Below are 21,812 nucleotides of genomic sequence, written 5' to 3' on the forward strand. Positions count from 1 at the left end.
TTCCAGACTGGAGTCCCGTGACCGGTGGGAAGACACCAGAATCAGTGTTGGGTCTACTACTTTTCCTCAGTTATTTAAATGATTTGGATGTGAACATAGGATGTATAGTTAGTAAGTTTGCAGAAGACACCAAAATTGGAGGTGTGATGGACAGCAAAGAAGGTTACAATAGGATCTTGATCAGATGGGCCAATGGGCTGAAGAGTGGCAAATGGAGTTTAATTTAGATAAACGCGAGGTGCTTCATTTTGAGAAAGCAAATCTTAGCAGGACCTATACACTTAATGGTAAGGTCCTGGGGAATTTTGCTAAACAAAGAGACCTTGGAGTGCAGGTTCATAGCTCCTTGAAAGTAGAGTTGCAGGTACATAGGATAGTGAAGACGACATTTGGAATGCTTTCCTTTATTGGTCAGAGTTTTGACTATAGGGGTTGGGAGATCATATTGTGGCTGTACAGGATATTGGTTAGGCCACTTTTGGAATATAGCATGCAATTCTGGTCTCCTTCCTATTGGAGAGATGCTGTGAAACTTGAAAGGGTTCAAAAAACATTCACAACAATGTTGCCAGGGTTGGAGGATATGAGCTATAGGGAGAGGCTGAACAGGCTGGGGCTGTTTTCCCTGGAACGTCGGAGGCTGAGGGGTGACCTGATAAAAGGATTATAAAATCATGAGGGGCATGGATAGGGTAAATAGGGTAAATGAGGTGGGGCAGTCCATAACTAGAGGGCATAGGTTTAGGGTGAACAAGGAAAAATATAGAAGGCACCTAAGGGGCAACTTTTACACGCAGAGGGTGGTGCATGTGTGGAATGAGCTGCCAGAGAAAGTGGAGGAGACTGGTACAATTACAACATTTAAAAGGCATCTGGATGGGTATATCAATAAGGAGGGTTTGGACAGCTATGGGCCAAGTGCTGGCAAATGGCACTAGATGAGGTTGGGATATCTGGGCAGCATGGACGAGTTGGACCAAAGGGTCTGTTTCCGTGCTGTACATCTCTATGACAAAGTTAATAATGGTGACAAAGGGCATTCAGCAAGCCAGTGAAATGATTCACCAGACCTCTACCAGCAGGTGGAACAGTCAAATAGAATTTTGCTGGAAGAAAAGGGGTGTTTGGTAGAAAGAGGGCTGAAGAACTAGATACAATATTCCAGTCGGAGCTAAACTTGTGCTCGCAATCAGTTTAGCTTCCTGTTTTTGCACTCTATACCTCAAATTAAAAAGCCCAGAATCCCATAAGTTTTACCAACTACTTTATTAACTTGTCCTGTTATTTTCCAAGGCATTAAGATTTCTCCTCTTGCTCTCTTTTTAAAAATTGTATTGTTCTCCATTCTTCCTACTAAAATGTATCATCTCACCTCTATAACAGAAACAGTCCAGGAACTGAAATCTGACAAACTTCAGTGTGACTTTAATTTTTATCTTTTAGCACTGTTGCATCCAGGTTTCTGCTTCCTCTTATATATCCTGAGTTTCAATTTTGTTAACAAGCTTAATGTATATGGTACACTGTCAAATGTCTCCTGAAACTGTATATATAACATCAGCTGCACTGCTCTCATTCACCCTTTATGTAATGGTAACAAGAAAATTAAATCCAGTTAGTCATGCACAGCTGGTGCATCACAAATTTGTGCTGGCTCTCCTTTACTACTCCTTGCTGTTGAGTGACTATTAATGTTCTACCAGATCACTGTTCCTAATAGTTTCCTCACTGCCAAAATTAAAAACACAGTCTGTAACGACCAGATTATCCTTCCCCCTTTTTTGAGTTAATGTGTAATACCTGAAATGGAAGATTGAGACCAAGAGCGCTTCAATTTCTAGTCTGGCTTCCCTTAATCACTGATCAAATCAATATGGGACAGTTACAAACTTTCATTATTACAACTATCGTTCTATAATCAGACAGGTTCGATTGGCTTATCCAGTTTGGGCAATACCAATCTTTCTGATACTTTTTAATCTTTGCTACCTTCGCTTCTACTGCAGAGTTAACAAAGTTCTCTCCCTTGGTGAACACCAATATAAACTACTGATTCAGGATAGTCAACATGGCTTTGTGTGTGGGAAATCATGTCTCACAAACTTGATTGAGTTTTTTGAAGAAGTAACAAAGAAGTTTGATGAGGGCAGAGCAGTAGATGTGATCTATATGGACTTCAGTAAGGCATTCAACAAGGTTCCCCATGGGAGACTGATTAGCAAGGTTAGGTCTCATGGAATACAGGGAGAACTAGCCATTTGGATACAAAACTGGATCTGAGCTACAGAGAGAGGCTGAACAGGCTGGGGCTGTTTTCTCTGGAGTGTCGGAGGCTGAGGGGTGATCTTATAGAGGTTTACAAAATTATGAGGGGCATGGATAGGATAAATAGGCAAAGTCTTTTCCCTGGGGTCAGGGAGTCCAGAACTAGAGGGCATAGGTTTAAGGTGAGAGGGCAAAGATATAAAAGAGACCTAAGGGGCAACCTTTTCACGCAGAGAGTGGTACATGTATGGAATGAGCTACCAGAGGATGTGGTGGAGGCTGGTACAATTGCAACATTTAAGAGGCATTTGGATGGTATATGAATAGGAAGGGTTTGGAGGAATATGGGCAGGGTGCTGGCAGGTGGGACAAGATTGGTTTGGGATATCTGGTCGGCGTGGCCGGGTTGGACCAAAGGGTCTGTTTCCATGCTGTACATCTCTATGACTCGACTCATTTTGTACCTCAGCATGACCGGTGCCTGCACCAATAGATCTTAATTCTCGTCAGGAACTGGCTTTTCTGACATCCCTCTCATTGTTTTGATATTTTCAGAAGACATTTGGATCCCCTTTAATCTTGGACTCCAAGCTATTCTCATACTGTCCCCCCTTATTTCTTTTTCCACTTCTCTATATATTTTATATTCAATTTGATTCTCCCATAGAGTCAAATTGACATTTGTCATGCACCCCTTTGTATGCTTCAACCTTTTTCTAAAAATATCACCACCCCAAGCAAATGATCAACCTAATTTTTTTTTACCAAAACAAAGAGATCATTAAACACACAAAAATAATTAGATATACACTCAATTATCTAGATATGCACCTTCATTCCACAGGTGCAAATCTTCTGAGTTGGGCATGAGAAAATACCTTTCTTCTGTTTCAACAAATTCCTACATTGACCAAATTCCCAGCCTCCATTCTGCTTGTGATGCACGCGGGTTTGTCTCCAAGCCTTTGTACTGTGCTTGCTGACACTTTATTTATAAAATGCCCGAGCTGGACAACTCACCATGTGGGGAACTGTGGAATAAAACTATGCCCTCAATTGTTTCTAGTACCAACATTCTGCATTCAACCTAAATTAAATTAGTTTAATAATATGACATTTGGATTAAATAAATAGTCTCCATTTGAGAAGCTTCCTAATTTATTTGCAAAACATACAATAAAGTAAATTGCACTGAAATGTATTATTGCACCATTTTTGCAAAATACCATTATCCTTGCTTTTTTGGCTCATTTCTATCTACAAACTAAAACCTGGAAATTGATTTGAGCAAGTCTACTGTACAAGCTCTTAACAAATTTCATTCTTTACTAATTCATTGGAAACATGAGCCCATTTAAAATAAGTGGGCTAATGCCCTTGTCAGATAACATTATGTTACAGTTATTTCCAGACTTAAAATAGGCTTGCTAAACATTGTCCCAAAGATAATGCCCTAAATGATTATCATTACTTATATTGTTGACAGATTTTTTTTTGGTTTTAGGGTGTAACCTCTTCTTGTTCCATCTATATATTGTTTGCATAAAGCAATTCCACCAAATAGAATTGGTAGGAAGATTGCTGGTTCTTTAGATATCATAATTGCTAATCTAAAATGATGCACTGTACAGCTTTACTATTACCATTTTAGTAATTAGCAAAAAACACATTTGAAAACAATACTGCAGTTATTTAATTCAGTCTGTGAACACTGACATATTTGCAGTCATGTGCAAGTACAACTGTTATCTATACCTCATTAATTGTTTGACAAATTCATATAATTGTACATGTAATCAGAATTAAACTTTGTAACAAATACTCATACTTGTACACACATTCAGAATTAAATTTTGTAACACTTTATAGCTTTCCAGAAAAGGTAATAGGTTTTTGGAATGGTGGCATATATTAAAACTCAATTTATAATATGCTCCAGCCTAAGCAATTCCCCTCCAGGAACAGAGTTTTACACAATCACACATTACGTCTGGTGCACATTTAAAGTTTTGTTCAATTCATTACATTAGATTAGATTACATTACATTACAATGTGGAAACAGGCCCTTTGGCCCAACAAGTCCACACCGACCCGCCGAAGCGCAACCCATCCATACCCCTACATTTACCCCTTACCTAACACTACGGGCAATTTAGCATGGCCAATTCACCTGACCTGCACATCTTTGGATTGTGGGAGGAAACCGGAGCACCCGGAGGAAACCCACGCAGACACGGGGAGAATGTGCAAACTCCACACGGTCAGTCGCCTGAGGCGGGAATTGAACCCGAGTCTCTAGCGCTGTGAGGCAGCAGTGCTAACCACTGTGCCACCGTGCCGCCCCAATACATTGTCTATTTTCATGTTTGGCATTTAACATGGCAAGAATTCATAAAGTTAATTAAAATGCACCAAATTTTCTCTTCAACTTTCTGGAAATATCTTTCTGCTGACTGAACCAATCAAAACTAACAAAGAAAGAGGTAATTCAAGTCATTGTTGTCGCACCAGCTAAGAAAGGAAAAGAACTGGCTGACTGTTCTAATCTGAGCTTCTAGCACTTGGTCCATAGCCTTATAGATTACAGCATTTCAGGTGCAGAGTCGGGTACCTTTTAAACAAGTTGAATATTTCTAATTCAATCACTAAACTGGGTAGCAAATTTCAAACACACTGTGTTAAGATTTTACTTCATGACATTTCCTAACCCTTTGACCATTTTAAATCTGTTTTCCTTGGTAAATGACCTCTCCACTCGGTGAAACAGATCTCTCCTGTCTCCTCTAACTAGGTCCCTCACAATTTTGTACCCCTCAGTTTCCTGTCCCAAGACATTCTAATCTTTTCAAACTAGCTCCAGAGCAATTAAAGGTAAAGTCACCAGAGGACAATAAGACAATGGTGAGTTTAACATGAGGATCACCTCATCTCAAGCAAGGGTTAAGGTTGAGAAGGTTGGATCTTCATGGAAACCTCAGCCAGTACAAGAACTGAACCTGTGCTTTTGGTGACACTCTGGATCATAAACCAGCTCTTCAACCATTGTGCTCTACCTCTAATACAGTGCAGAACTGTACACAGAACTACAGCTGTGATCTAACCAGTGTTTATATAATTCCAGCATTTCATCCTATTTTTGTATTCTGTATTTTGTCAAATAAAGAACAGATGCACATTTCGCACCTTACTACCTGTCCTGCCACCTTGAATAACCTGTGGACTTGCACTCCAAGGTCTCACATCCTCTACCTCTTTCAGTATCATTCCATTTGATGTGGTTCTGTTCGCCGAGCTGGGTATTTGTGTTGCAGACGTTTCGTCCCCTGTCTAGGTGACATCCTCAGTGCTTGGGAGCCTCCTGTGAAGCGCTTCTGTGATCTTTTCTCCAGCATTTATAGTGGTTTGAATCTGTCAACTTGCAACACAAATTCCCAGCTTGGCGAACAGAACCACAACAACGAGCACCCGACCTACAAATCTTCGTACAAACTTTGATCATCCCATTTATTGTGTATTCACAGCTTTGTTTACCCTCTCCACGCACATTTCCTCACACTTCTCCAAATTTCACTATTAATCACTTTTTCACCCATTCAACCAAACCAGTGAGTGACATCATTCTGAAGTTGATAGTTATCCTCTTCAGTATCAACTTCATGACCAGTTTTTGTCAATTTTCCAATCATGCTTCTTGCATTTAACTACAAATGATTAATATATCCAACAATCAGCAAGGGTCCCAACACTGAGCTCTGTGGAAAATCAGTGGAATAACAAAAGTAGGAACTGGAGCAATTCTGCAGGTTGGCAGCATCTGTGGAGAGAAAAACAGAGTTAACAATTTGAGTTGAATAACTTCTTCAGAACAGCACTTCAAACTGCCTTCCAGTTGCAGAAACATCTATTGACTATTCCCTGTATTTTCTGTCTCTAAGTAATTTTTCAATTCACATTCGCCTCTATCTAATGGACTTTTAATTTTCTGACCAGTCTGCCTTGTAGAACTTAGTCAAATGCCTTATTAAAATCCATGTGGACAATATCCACTACATTAACCAAATCAATCATTCTTGTATTTCCTCAGAAAATTCAATTAGGTTAGTAAGAACAACACTGACTATCCCTGATACTCCATGCTGAGAGTTTATCTCATATCTCAGAATTGATGTTAATAATTTTCTCACCACCAAAATCAAACTTGACTGGCTTATAATTATTTGGCTTATCCCCTGCATCCTTTTTAAATAGTGGTACATGTTCACAGGCCTCCAATCCTCTGGTATTTTAACAGCGCCTAGTGCCGACTGGAAATGATATTCAGAGCATCTGGTATTTCCATTGTGGTTTCCTTTAACAGTCTGGGATACAAACCAACTGGCCCGAGTGATTCATTCACCTCAAAAGGATATGAGGTCCTCTAATACTTTTCCTCACATTGCGTTTATTATATGTGATACTAAACACTCCTCCTCATCCTTAGCTTTACATCAGCCCTCTATCTTGTGAAGACAGAAACAAAGTAGTCATTAAGAACCTTGCCTACATCATCTGCATCATGTATTTGTTGCCTTGTACATTTCTGGTGGACCTTACTCTTTCCTTGATTATCTCCTTATTCTTAATGTGGTTTTCCTTAACTTTACAGCCCATTTTTTTTCATATTCTCTCTTTGCTTTCCGAATTTCTGATATTACTTCACTGCTGCACTTTCTATGCTTCTCTATTTCTTTCTTTGTGACTGTCATAAACTTTCTTGATCTGTTTTCTTATTTATACTTTTGCTCCTGCTTCTAGATAATCGGGGGCTTTAAATACATGTATGACATGTTACATGTTTGACATGTACAAGGTGCCCGCAGAATCTTGTTTTTGAATGACTCCCACTGATTTATCCCTTATCTTCCTTCAAATAGCTGTCTCTAGTCCATTTTGCCAGATCATTTCTCAGCTTTGTAAAACTTGTAGCCCCCAACTTAGGATTCTTGCTCCTGTTCTACCTTTGTTCTTTTCCATAATGATGCGTTATTAGGGTCACTGTATCACACACTGCTACTTCATCCACTTGCCCAGCTTCCATTCCTAAACTAAATATGGAAATGCATGCCCTTTAACTGGGCCTGTTATATGCTTACTAAATAAATTATCTTGAAAGTAGAGTCGAAGAGATGTGTAACAAGGAATCAGACCCTTTCGTCCAACTTGCCCATGCTGACCAAGTACCCTAAGTAAATATAGTTCTATTTGCCAGCATTTGGCCATATCCCTCTAAACCCTTTCTGTTCATATACCCATCCAGATGCCTTTTAAATGTTGTAATTGTACCAGCTTCCACCACTTCCTGTGGCAGCTCATTCCATACACACACCATCCTTTGCATGAAAAGGCTGCCTCTTACATATCCTTTAAATCTTTCCCTTCACACCTTAAACTGTGAAAAGACTGTGTCTATTTACCCAATTGATGCCCCTCATGATTTTATAAAACTCTTTAAGATCACCCCTCAGCCTCCAACACTCCATGGTGGATAGCCCAGCCTACTCAGCCTCTCCCTATAACTCAAACCCTCTAATGCTGGCAATATCCTGGTAAAGATTTTCTGAACCCTTTCAAGTTTCGCAATATCTTCCTATATCAGGGAGACCAGAATTACACACAGTACTCCAAAGTAGCCTAATCAATGTCCTGTATAGCTACAACATGACATCCCAACTCCTATACTCAATGCATGGTTCCATAAAGGCAAGTATACCAAATGCCTTCTTCACTATCCTGTCTACCTGTGACTCTACTTTCAAGGCACTATGAATCTGCGCTCCAAGGTCTCTTTGTCCAGCAACACTCCCCAGGACCTTACAATTAAGTGTATAAGTCCTGCTCTGATTCACCTTTCCAAAATTCAGCACCTCATATTTATCTAAATTAAAGTCTATCAACCACTCCTCAGCCCAATGGCCATTGTACTCTGAGGGAACCTTCTTCGCTGTCCATGACAACTCCAACTTTGGTGGCATCTGCAAACTTACTGACATACCTCCTATATTCACATCCAATTATATAAATGACGAAAAGTAGTTCAAGACTTGTATTTCTTCTGTGACTTTCATAATCTTTATAAGTTGGTATTAGCAGAGTTGAATTATTATTGCACTTACTTTTCCACTCAAAAATTTGTCTTTGTATTTGCTCTTCCATCTCTCTCCCACAATTTTGGGGTCCGAAGTACATGTTTAAAAGAGAGGCTGCCCTTTTTTTTAAATTTCAGAGCGCAACTCATTTGGCCTAGTTTGATTATAATTTAATACATCAGTTCTCTTTGCTGTTGTAATTGACTCATTAACCAATAATGCTACATTCCCATTTTATTTGATCCTTCCTCTCTATCCTGCTTGAAAATGGATATCCAGGGTGTTAAGCAACCATTTTTTTGTTTTTTAAAGGCACTTTTCCATTATAGCAATATCAGGATGCCTTATGTGTCCTCAGATGATCAGATTTGTTATACTCCCTGCTTTACATGTATACCTTTTAATACTGCCATATTCCTGTACTATACAATTTGTAATCTTTGCCTATTCTGTCTTTCAGAGTCACTTGTTAATTTTCTACGTCCAGTTCCCTGCTCTGTATTTGTTCTAGCTGAATCTGAATAGCAACTCGCCCTGCAAGGTCCTGGGCTTTAGCTGTTGTGGCACCATGAACTCTGCTCTAACTGCATTCCTCCAAGGAACTAACACTCACTGTTGTATCCAAAATAGAGAACCAATCAGCAAGTGTGACCTCAGGGAATTCCTGGACTATCTGGCTGTCACCCACTTCCTTTCTGTCTCATGTTGAGCTGAGTTGAGTATGGTTGCCATTACAAAAGAGATAGTGCTAGAAAAGCTAAAAAGTCTTAAAATTGATAAATCTCCTGGCCCCGATGGGATACATCCTAGAGTTCTGAGAGAGGTGGCTGAGGAAATAGCGGAGGCATTGGTTGAGATCTTTCAAGAGTCACTGGAGTCAGGGAAAGTCCCGGATGATTGGAAGATCGCTGTTGTAACCCCCTTGTTCAAGAAAGGATCAAGACAAAAGATGGAAAATTATAGGCCAATTAGCCTAACCTCGGTTGTTGGTAAAACTCTAGAATCCATCATTAAGGATAAGGTTTCTAAATTCTTAGAGCAGAGTCTGATTAGAACAAGTCAACATGGATTTAGTAAGGGGAGGTCAAGCCTGACAAACCTGTTGGTATTCTTTGAAGAGGTGACAAGTAGGTTAGACCAGGGAAACCCAGTGAATTTGGTCTTTCCAAAGGCCTTTGATAAGGTGCCACACGGGAGGCTGCTGAGCAAGGTGAGGGCCCATGGTGTTCGAGGTGAGCTACTGGGATGGTTTGAGGATTGGCTGTCTGACAGAAGGCAGAGAAGTTGGGATAAAAGGTTCTTTTTCAGAATGGCAGCCGGTGACGAGCAGTGTCCCGCAGGGTTCAGTGTTGGGGCCACAGCTGTTCGCATTATATATTAATGATCTGGATGAAGGGACTGGGGGCATTCTAGCGAAGTTTGCATATGATACGAAGTTAGGTGGACAGGCAGGTAGTACTGAGGAAGTGGGGAGGCTACAGAAGGATCTAGACAGTTTGGGAGAGTGGTCCAGGAAATGGCTGATGGAATTCAACGTGAACTAATGCGAGGTCTTGCACTTTGGTAAAAAAGAATAAAAGCAGACTACTTTCTAAATGGTGAGAAAATTCGTAAAGCCAAAGTACAATGGGATCTGGGAGTGCTAGTCGAGGATTCTCTAAAGGTCAACATGCAGGTTGAGTCCGAGATTAAGAAAGCGAATGCAATGTTGTCACTTATCTCAAGAGGGTTGGAATATAAAAGCACTGTTGTGCTACTGAGACTTTATAAAGCTCTGGTTAGGCCCCATTTGGAATACTGTGTCCAGTTTTGGGCCCCACACCTCAGGAAGGACATACTGGCACTGGAACGTGTCCAGCGGAGATTCACATGGACGATCCCTGGAATGGTAGGTCTAACATATGAGGAACGGCTGAGGATCCTGGGATTGTATTCATTGGAGTTTAGAAGATTAAGGGGAGACTTAATAGAGACATACAAGATAATACATGGCTTGGAAAGGGTGGACGCTAGGAAATTGTTTCCGTTAGGTGAGGAGACTAGGACCCGTGGACACAGCCTTAGAATTAGAGGGGGTAAATTCAGAACAGAAATGCGGAGACATTTCTTCAGCCAGAGAGTGGTGGGCCTGTGGAATTCATTGCCGCAGAGTGCAGTGGAGGCTGGGATGCTAAATGTCTTCAAGGCAGAGGTTGATAGATTCTTGTTGTCTCGAGGAATTAAGGGCTACGGGGAGAATGCGGGTAAGCGGAGTTGAAATGCCCATCAGCCATGATTGAATGGCGGAGTGGACTCGATGGGCCAAATGGCCTTACTTCCACTCCTATATCTTATGGTCTTATGTTCTTAAGCTGTGGTGCAATCACTGCTCTGTATATGCTCAGCTGAAACCCATTCTTCAAGTTTCTGTAGTTGGCATCCCTGCCTACAAAGATGGTCATCTAGGTCACTGATGACATTTATGTCTTTGAACATATTACAGCATATGATTTCCACATTTTTCATTTTTATATTTTATCCAAATTTAAGTGCTTCAATACGTACATGGTACCATTCCTTATCCAAGATAACAGATCATTTTTGCTTAAAGGCTTTAATCAATATTGTTCAATGATGAGCCACTAAAATACAAACATGTCTGTTCAGGTATGACTAAACTGACCAATCAGCACAACAGTAACCTTTCCATGAAATGATTTATTATCTGGTCCTTTCAGAGTTGGTACATTTCTTGGAACTCTCATACTTGAAGGGTTTCTTGATTATTAATAAAAGCAGAATTATTCCTTCCAACGAAAGGCACAGATTATTCTTAATATTACTTTTTGGGGATGAGTGTTACTGGCAAGACCAGTGCTTATTGCCATGAGACAGTGACGTACCTTCTTGGACCTCTGCAGTACGCAGAACTCCCACAGCAGTCCTTCGAAAGGCCCAAAATAAACCAGAAAAACCTTGAAACAAAAACTGAACATCTTCAGAACTGGAAGTGTCACTGGACCCGAAACGTTAACTCTGATTTCTCTCCACAGATGCTGCCAGACTTGCTGAGATTTTCCACCAATTTCTGTTTTTGTATCAGATGTCTAGCATCCACAGTTCTTCTGGATCTTTTTTGCCCAGTAAAACCATATCTTGCTGGGGCTGAGCAGCATCTTTTGGGTATTTTTCTTCCTATCTCTTCTTGAACAATGATCTCACCACTGAACATCAAGACATTGTTTCTAGGCCTGTCACTGACATTAGCTCTTGGGGTTGTCCTATTTAGGATTGATTCCACAACTCTTTTTCCAGTTATAATTGAAGTTGCTTCCTGCTCATGTCCAGAACTGGAAAAATTAATCAATGCCTTTTGAACTTTAATCTACTCTCAACTTCACCTGGTCCATCTGACTTTTCCCTTCCTTTCCTTGATTTCTCTTCCACAGATAGCTAGCTCCTAACATCCATTACAAATTCATTGATTGCTAAAATTATCTTGACCACACTTCCTCATTCTCTGTTCCTATAAAGGATTCTGTTCAATTCTCCCAATATCTCTGGTCCCAATGCATCTGTTTTGATTATTATGATACCTTCTGCAATAGTGCTTTCAAAATGTCTTCCTTTATGTTCACTCAAGGATTCCCTAACTTTACAATGGGCAGAGTGTTGAACTGTGCCCAACCCATTTTCTGCACTTCAGGCTTTAACACTTCTGCTAACTCCCAGAATCACAACTCAGTTCCCCTTGTCCTCACTTTCCACCTCACCAGCCTCCATATTCAAAGGATCATCTCCATTATTTCCACCACCTCTAACCTGATGCTGCCACCAAACAAATCTTCAATATGGATTTTCAGCATTGACTTTATTGAGTATTAGCTGGCATCGCAACATAATTTAGCTCACTACATACATCAGACAATGTCTTATTAAATTTGAAGTCTTGAAATTACAATAAACAACATTGGTGGGAAAGAGAAAGATGTTCTTAAAGCTGTTTTGTCTTGCACTCATCAGACAGACACAAGAATGTCAAAATTCAAAAGAAACAACAACTTATGGAATGAGAATGCTGCACTGATTGATTGGCAGTCAGGCCTGAGATGTTGCTATGTGTAATACATCAGAGAAGTATTGTCCTTCAGGCTTTAGTTAATTTGAGATTGAGGTTCCTGCGTGTGAACATGTGCAGTTTGCTCGTGCATTTGATGGGGATTTAAATTAATTTGGCTGGAGGATGAGATACAGAGTAGAGGTAGGGGATGAGGTATAATAGAAGATCCAACTATATTTAGAAGGCTACATAGTCATCTTCTGATGTGGTCTAGAAATAAATGTTCGGAGTTAGGGAAACATTGATTTTCATAAGATAAGATTGACTCAAGTGGACTGGGAGCAGCTACTTGCAGGAAAATCCCCATCAGATCAGAGGGAATCATTTAAAACTGAGACTGCATGGTCTACATGCTTTTATCAAAGTGAAGGGTAGGATAAACAAGTCCAGAGAACGCTGGATGTCAAGCGACATACAGGATTGGTTAAGAAAACAAAAACAAGTCAGTCTACCATCAAGAAGGCAAAGATCAGGGGTGTGTTCAAAAAATCCCCACTTGCCTGGATGCGTGCAGCTCCAATAACACTCAAGAAGCTTGACACCATCCAGGATAGACATCTCATCCACTCTTTCTACCACCAATATTCAGTAGCAGCAGCATATACCATCTTCAAGATATGCTGCGAAAATTCCCAAGGCTACTTAAGCAGCACCTTCCAAACTCTCAAACACTTCCACCTAAAGGGGAAAGGACAGCAGATACATGGAAACACCAATATCTGCAAATTCTCCTTCAAGCCGTTCAGGGTCCTGATCTGGAAATATATTGCTGTTCCCAGTCAGATCTGGAGTCAGGCAGGGCTGCCCTCTCTCTCCTGCCTTCTTTGTGTGCTGCATAGAGCCATTTGCTGAATCCATCAGGAAGGATGCAAGCCTGAGAGGGGTGACAATTCCTGGCAGCGGGGGCCTGCAGGTCAAGGCCTCCCTGTACATGGATGACGTCGCCGTTTTCTGCTCGGATCAACTGTCCGTGCGCAGACTCATGTGCATATGTGACCAGTTCGAGGCAAGAGCGAGGCCATGCTCTTCGGGAACTGTGCCGACCAATCCTCGATCCCCTTCACCGTCAGGACCGACCACCTGAAGGTGTTGGGTATTTGGTTCGGGGGGGGGGGGGGGGGGGGCTGGGGCTTACGCCAAGTCTTGGGAGGAGCGTATTTGATTATTTGATTTGATTTGATTACTTACAGTGTGGAAACAGGCCCTTCGGCCCAACAAGTCCACACCGACCCGCCGAAGCACAACCCACCCATACCCCTACATCTACCCCTTACCTAACACTACGGGCAATTTAGCATGGCCAATTCACCTGACCTGCACATCTTTGGGAGTGTGGGAGGAAACCGGAGCACCCGGAGGAAACCCACGCAGACATGGGGAGAATGTGCAAACTCCACACAGAGAGTCGCCTGAGGCGGGAATTGAACCCGGGTCTCTGGCGCTGTGAGGCAGCAGTGCTAACCACTGTGCCACCGTGCCGCCCACAGCAAAGTGAGGCAGAAACTGGGCAGATGGAAGCTACGGCCACTCCACATTGCAGGAAAAAACCTGGTCATCAGGTGTGAGGCACTGTCATTGCTATTAAACGTGGCACAGGTCTGGCCTATTCCCAGAACCTATGCTGCTGCAGTCACCTGGGCCATCTTCCAGTTTATATGGAGGTCAAAGATGGACCGGGTCTGAAGGGACTCGCTGTACAAAGATCTGGGCAATGGGGGAAAAATACACCCAATGCCACCCGCACCCTGATGGCCATCTTTGTGTGTGGCTGCATCAAGCTGTGCGTGGATCCCCAGTACGCAAACACCAAGTGTCACTACGTACACCTGTCCCCGGTTTTGCGAAGGATGGGCCTGGCCTCGCTGCCGCCGAACGCTCTGAGTAGTTGGACCATTCCGTATCACCTGTCCTTCATGAAGAAGTTTATGAAGAAAAACACCTTTGACCACAAGTCCATCAGGAAGTGGTCAGCATGTAGTGTCCTTGAGACCCTTCTGGAAAAGGAGAGGGCGGATCCTATCGAGCTGTTCCCTGAGCAGACTGTCAAAGCCATTTGGCAGAATGCCTCATCGCCAGAACTTTCCAACAAGCACCAAGACATGGCTTGGCTGGTGGTGAGAAGGGCTCTGCCTGCCTCACACCTGATGACCAGGTTTTTTCCCCGCAATGGAGAGTGGCCGTAGCTTCCATCTGCCCAGTTTCTGCCTCACTTTGCTGATATGCTCCTCCCAAGACTTGGCGTAAGCCCCAGCCCCCCCGAACCAAATACCCAGCACCTTCAGGTGGTCATTCCTGACAGTGAAGGGGATCAAGGATTGCACGCCCAGACTCTCAGCCGCACCGCACGCTGCCCTCGAAGTGGGGGGGGGGAAACGAGACTGTCACACACCTCCTTCTGGAATGTGCCTACGCAGAAGCAGCCTGGAGAGGAACACAGTGGTGTTTGTTGAGGTTCGTCCCGATTAGTGCTGTGGCGTGGGACTCCGTGCTCTATGGCCTGTTCCCCGGGACGCACACCGAGACGAACATCAACTGTGCCTGGAGGATCATCAACTCGGTGAAGGACGCTCTCTGGGCGGTCCGAAACCTGTTGATCTTCCAGCTGAAGGAGTTGACCCCGACTGAGTGTTGCAGACTGGCACATTCCAAGGTCCAGGACTATGTTTTGAGGGATACGCTGAAGCTTGGGGCAGCTGCCACCAAGGCGCGGTGGGGAAAGACCACCTTGTAATGTCTGCCTGTCTAAAGAAGAACAGGGGGCCCACGCAGTCATTTGGGCTCTGCTGACGCCTCAGCTAAAAATGTAATCGTACAGACCTGTAAATAGGAATGATTACTCTGTTTCGGTATGCAAACAAATGGAATGTTTACATATGTATGGCATGTCCAACTGTACAGACCAAATTATTTTATGAATAAAGTATATTTTTGAAATTAAAAAAAAATTCTGTTCCCTCAGTATCACTGGGTCAAATTTCTGTAAATCCTTTTGTAATTCCATTGTGATCTACCTACAACAAATAGACAGCAGAATTTTAAGGCAGCAGCTCACCACGATCTTCTCAAAGGCAGCTAGGAATGGGTGATAAACGCTGGCCCAGCTAGTAACAATCACATCCTATCAATGAATAAAACCAAAAGACACAAGGGAGCATGGGAAGGTTAGACGGCATTTATTTTAATGCAAGGAGTCTTGCAAAAATGACAGATGAATTGAGGATGCTCCTTAACACAACGAGACATGAAGAAATTGTGATCATGGAAATATGGTTGGGGGAAGGGACAGGACTGGCAACTCAATACTCTGGGATAAAGAACCTTCAGGAGGGATGGAGTCACAATAAACAGAGAGGGATGGCAATTTAAAAGGTCCCTCAAATGTGGTCTTATGGGTATTAATTTTAGAAAAAGGGCATTTTGCACTATAGTCTCCCAAACATTCAGGGAAAGATAGAAAGATATGTGAGCAAATCTCAGATGCATAAAAATAATAATGGAATAATGTTAGAGTATTCAACCTACCAATGTCAACTAATACAAAATGTGAAAGGCTTGTGGGGGTGGGGTGGGGGGTGGGGTGGGGTGGGGGGAGGCAAATTTCTTGAAATGTGTCCAGGAGAGCACTTTAAGTTAGCATATAGAAAGCTCTACAAGAAAGGGGTTGGTGCTTGACCCAATTTTAGGGAATAAAACCAGGCAAGTTGAAGCATTTTGGTGATAGTGGCCATAATTCAGTAGGATTTAAGGTACTTATGGGGCAAGATAAAGATAGTCCAGAAATAAATGTTCTGAGTTAGGGAAGCATTGATTTTCACAAGATAAGACTGATTAAGTTGGACTGGGAGCAGCTACTTGCACGAAAATCCCCATCAAACCAGTGGAGTCATTCAAAACTGAGACTGCATGGTCTACATGCTCCTATAAAAGTGAAGGGTAGGATAAACAAGTCCAGAGAACCCTGGATGTCAAGCGACATATAGGATTGAATAAGAAAACAAAAAGAAAGCTAATGGCAAATACCATGGGCTCAAAACAACAGGTGTCAAAAGGGGTGTATAGAAAGTAGCACTTTTAAAAAATTTGGAAATCAAAGAGGGGACATGAAAAAACACTGGCAGGCAATATTAAGGAAAATCAAAGATGTTTTATGTCCACATGAGGGACAAGAGGGATAACCCAGGGGAAGAAATAGGGGGTATTAGGGACCTAAGTGGCAATCTGTACAAGGTGCCAGAGGTCATACCTTAGGTTTCAAATGAACATTTGCATCTGTATTCATGGTAGAGAAAGACGGTGTCAGTATAGAAATCAGGGTGAGGGAATATGATATTCTTGAACAAATTAGCACTCAGGAAGAGTAGGTACTAGCAATTTTAGCAGGTCTGAAAGTGGATGAATGTCCAGGTATTTTTGTGATTGGAAACCTGCAATCAGTGGTATATCACAGGAATCAGTGCTGGGGCCTTGGCTATTTGCAGTGTACATTAATGATCTAGAAATGAATATAGAAGGTATAATCAGTAAGTTCACAAATGACATGAAAATTGGTGGTGTAGTAAAATGTGACGAGGAAAAGTCTTCAACTTCAGAACAATATAATTACAATATAAAAACAGGGATTTACCTCTGAGGCTTTATAAGGCTCTGGTCAGACCACATTTAGAGTATTCAGAGCAATTTTAGGCACCATACCTCAGTAAAGATGTATTGGCCCTGGAGTGGGTCCAGAGGAGGTTCACAAGAATGATCCCAGGAATAAAAGACTCAACATATGAAGAATGTTTGAGGAATTTGGGACTATACGCGATGGAGTTTGGAAGGATGAGGGGGATCTGATTTGAAACTAACAGAATACTGAATGGCCTGTACGTGGGAAGATAGTTCTATCAGCAGGAGAGACAAGGACCCAGCGGCATATTCTTACAGTAAAGGAAAGACCTTTAGAACAGAGATAAGAAGAAACTTCTTTATTCAGAGTGTGGTGAATCAGTGGAATTCATTGCCACAAAGCCGTGGAGGCCAGGTCATTAAATACATTTTAAACACAGATAGATAAGTTCTTGCCAAGGAGATCAAAGGTTACAGGGAGAAAGCAGGAAAATGGGGTTGAAAAACCTATCAGCCATGATTGACTAGCAGAGCAGAATCGATGGGCCATATGGCCTAATTTCTGCTCCCATGTCTGATGGCCTTAATAAAGAGAGAGTAGTCATATGAGATGAACAGTGGCAAAAGGAATTTAATCCTAAAAGGTGAGAGGCGATTCATTTCAGGAGTAATAACAAGACGAGGGAATACACATTGAATGGTAGGAATCCTAGGAAATTCAGAGGATTAGAGGAACCTCATTGTGCATTACCATTGATCTTGAAGGCAGTAGGACAGGTAGATAAGGTGGTCAAGAGGTTTTTGGAATATTTACCTTTATTAGTCAAGGCACTGAATGCAAGAGCAAGGAAATCATGATAGAGTTGTAAACAACTTTAGTTAGGCCACAGCTAAAGTACTGTGTCCAATCTGATCTCCACACAAGAGGAAAAATGCATTGGAAGAGGTGCAGAGGAAATTCACCAGGATGTTGCCTGCGCTGAAACAAGTCAGATTGGCTGTGGTTATTTTCCTTAGAGCAGAGAATGCTTAAGGGGGAACTAATTGAGGTTTACAAAGTAACGAAGAGCATAGATAAGGTAGATAAGGAGAAACCTTTTCCCCATGGTTGGAACGTCAATAAAGAAAGCAAAATTTTAAGGTAAAAGAGCAGGAAATTGATTTGAGCAAACTTATTTTCACCCACAGGGTGGTGGGTCTGTGGAACTCATTGCCTAAAGGGTGATAGAGGCAGGAATCATCAAGACATTTAAGAGGTTTTGAGATGGATTGGAATAGATAAACGCTTGATCACCAGATCAGACATCATGGGCTGAAGAGTCTTTCACCATGCTGTAAAAATTCTATGACTCTAAGTGTGAGTGAGCCACATTGCAAGCCCTACTGATTTGTAACTATTGTGAAATTCTTCAGCTGCATCTCCTGGTAACACCAAAATCCATACATAGAAGGTTTTGCGCATGCACGCTTTGCGAAACATCAACAGTTTAAAATAAAGCCAGCACCCAAATAAAATACTAAACAAGTATTTTGCATCAATGTCTATTGTGTGGAAGGATATGAAAGATACAGAACGTGGTGAAATAAATAGCGACATCTTGAAAAATGTCTAGATTACAGGGATAGTCGTACTGGATGACTTAAAATAAATAAAGTTGGATAAATCCCCGAGACCTGATCAGGTGTACCCAAGAATTCTATGGGAAGCTAGGGAAGAGATTGCTAGACCCCTCACTGAGATGTTTGTATCATTGAGAGCCACAAACAAGGTGCTGGAAGACTGGAAGGATGGCTAATGTGGTGCCACTATTTAAGAAAAGTGGAAAGGAAAACCCACAGAACTATAGACCGGAGAGCCTGACATCAGTGATGGGTAAATTGTTGGAGGGAATCCTGAGGATTAGGTTTTGCATTTTTATTTGGAAAGGCAAAGACTGATCAGAGTTATTCAACTTTGTGCATGGGAAATCATGTCTCATAAATTTGATTGAGGTTTTTGAAGAAATAACAAAGAGGATCGATGAGGGCAGAGCAATAAGGTGTTTGACAAGTTCCTCATGGGAAATTGGTTAGCAAGGTTAGATCACATGGAATACAGGGAGAATTAGCTATTTGGATACAGAACTGGCTCAAAGGTAGATGACAGAGGTAGTGCTTTGTCTAATGCTTTTTGTCATTTATATAAATGATTTGGATGTAGGCATTGGAGGTAGTAAGTTTGCAGATGACACCAAAATTAGAGGTTAGTGTACAGCGAAGAAGGTTACCTCAGAATAAAATGGGATCTTGATCAGATGGGCCAATGGGCTAAGGAGTGGCAGATGGAGTTTAATTTAGATAAATGTGAGGTGCTGCATTTTGGAAAGGTAAATAGGAGCATGAATTTTAACTTAATGGCAAGATCCTGGGGAGTGTTGCTGAACAAAAATACCATGGAATGCAGATTCATAGTTCCCAGAAAGTGGAGTCATGGGTAGATAGTATAGTGAAGATGGCATTTGGTATGCTTGCCTTTAATGGTCAGTGCGTTGAGTGTAGGAGTTGAGGGGTCATGTTCTGGCTGCACAGGACATTGGTTCAGCCACATTTGGAATACTGCCCGCAAGTATGTTTTAAAACATGAAAGGGTTCAGAAAAGCTTTATAAGGAAAGTGCCAGAGTTGGAGGATTTGAGCTATACTGAGAGGCTAGACTGGGACTCAAGTGTCAGAGACTGAGGGATAAAATCATGAAAAGCAATGGATAACGTAAAGAAACAAGGTATTTTACCGGTCGTGGGGGATCCAAAACCAGAGAGCATAGGTTTAAGGTGAGAGAGTGGAAAGATGTAAAAGAGACCTAAGAGCCAACTTTTTCATGCAGATGGTGGTGCATGTATGGAATGAGCAGCCAGAGGAAGTGGAGGAGGCTGGTTCAATTACATCATTTAAAAGCCATCTGGATAGGTATATGAATAGGAAAGTGTTAGAGGTATATGGGCTAAATGCTGGCAAATGGGACTATTTTATTTAGGATATTTGGTCAGCACAGACAAGTTGGACCGAAGGGTCTGTTTCCATGATGTGTATATTTCAATGACTCCAAGTACAACAATATATGGGCACATGGGAACAGAGCTAGATCTAGAACAGTACGGGAGAGGTACTACATGAGCACAATTTGTACTTGCTTCATAAGTGTGTTTTGAGGATGTCAGCCAACATTCTTCAGTTGTTACCATACTAAGGACTGTTGAATAAGTGCTGTGCAATCATAATTTAACACTTTGTTGGACTGGAGGTCTGTGGCCAACGATGTGCCACAAGGATCGGTGGTGGGTCCACTTCTTTTTGTCATTGTTATAAATAATTTATATTTGAAAATAGGAAGAATGGTTAGAAAGTTGGCAGATGACACTAACATTGGCAGTGTATTAGATGGTACAGAAGGTCATCTCAGAGTATAAAGGGACCTTGATCAGATGGGCCAATGGGCTGAGGAGTGGCAGATGGAAGTTAACTTACATAAATGCGAGGTGTTGCATTTTGATATTGCAAATCAAGACAGGATGGATACACTTAATGAGAGGGTCCTAATGAGTATTGCTGAATAAAGAGACCTTGAGGCACAGGGTCACAGCTCCTTCATGGTAGAGTCACGGATAGACAGAGTAGCAAAGGTGGTGTTTGGTAACTTCCCTTTATTAGTCAGTGCATTGAATATTAGAGTTGGGATGTCAGTTGCAGCTGTACAGGACATTGTTCTATTCTGGTCTCCCAGCTTTAGGAAGGATGTTGTAAAACTTGAAAGGATTCAGAAAGATTTACAAAGATGTGCTGGAATTGAAGGATTTGAGTTGGAGGGAGATGCTAAATAGGCTCGGGATATTTTCCCTGGAGTGTCAGAGGTAGAGGGGTGACTTTAAAGAATTTCATGAATCATGAAGAGTATGGACAGGGTGAATTGTCAAGGTCTTTTTCCCAGCATAGGGGAGTCCAAAACTAGAGGCCATAGGTTTAAGGTGAGAGGGTAAACATTTAGAAGGGATGTATGGGGCAACCCTTTCGCACAAAGGGTGGTGCATGTATGAAATGATTTGCCAGAGAAAGTAGTACCAGTTGGTACAATTACAGCATTTAGAAGGCATCTGAATGGGTGATGGGATAGGAAGGGTCTAGAGGGATATGGGCCAAATGCTAGCAAAAAGGACTAGATTAATTTAGGATATCTGGTCGGCATGGACGAATTGGACCGAAGGGTCTGTTTCTGTACTGCACAGTTCTATAACTCTATTTAATGTTAGACATAATATTCCAAATTTTCCAAGTCAGTATTCTGTCTATTGTGAACAGCCTAATGTACTTACTCCATTTGACGACAGTAAAATGAGCAGTTATTTTGGACAACTCACCCATTTCCGAGAGCAGAGAAGTTTTATACAACAAGGGCAGCACTCCATTGCAAAACACTGATGTGTCAGCCTATTTTCACTCAACTCAGGAACAGAGCTTAAAAGCATAATTTTCTGACTCAAAAACGACAGTATTACAATTGAGTCATGACTATTATCTAGAACGCTGATTTGTCTTGACACTAAATGCTGATGCTATGAAGTCCAATTCCCTACTTTTACACTCGTTAGGCCGATAAACACCGATTAATTGAGCCTCCCCCGTTCCCTGAGACGTTAGAGGCTCGAGCATGCGTACTGTATGAAATGACTCGCGACGTTGAA

The 21,812-nt window shown here is 41.8% G+C and overlaps 1 long non-coding RNA gene across 1 annotated transcript; it reads right to left on the bottom strand.

Moving 5' to 3' along the window:
* Positions 1-3,934: 3,934 nt before the first annotated feature.
* LOC140483069 (uncharacterized) lies at positions 3,935-21,773 on the bottom strand. The gene is made up of 2 exons (XR_011961880.1): positions 21,489-21,773; positions 3,935-6,080 (listed from the first exon to the last, which is right to left on the bottom strand). It is a non-coding gene; the product is annotated as an uncharacterized lncRNA (long non-coding RNA).
* Positions 21,774-21,812: the final 39 nt, after the last annotated feature.

This window comes from Chiloscyllium punctatum, chromosome 11 (assembly GCF_047496795.1).
Source record: "Chiloscyllium punctatum isolate Juve2018m chromosome 11, sChiPun1.3, whole genome shotgun sequence".
Taxonomy (NCBI): domain Eukaryota; kingdom Metazoa; phylum Chordata; class Chondrichthyes; order Orectolobiformes; family Hemiscylliidae; genus Chiloscyllium; species Chiloscyllium punctatum.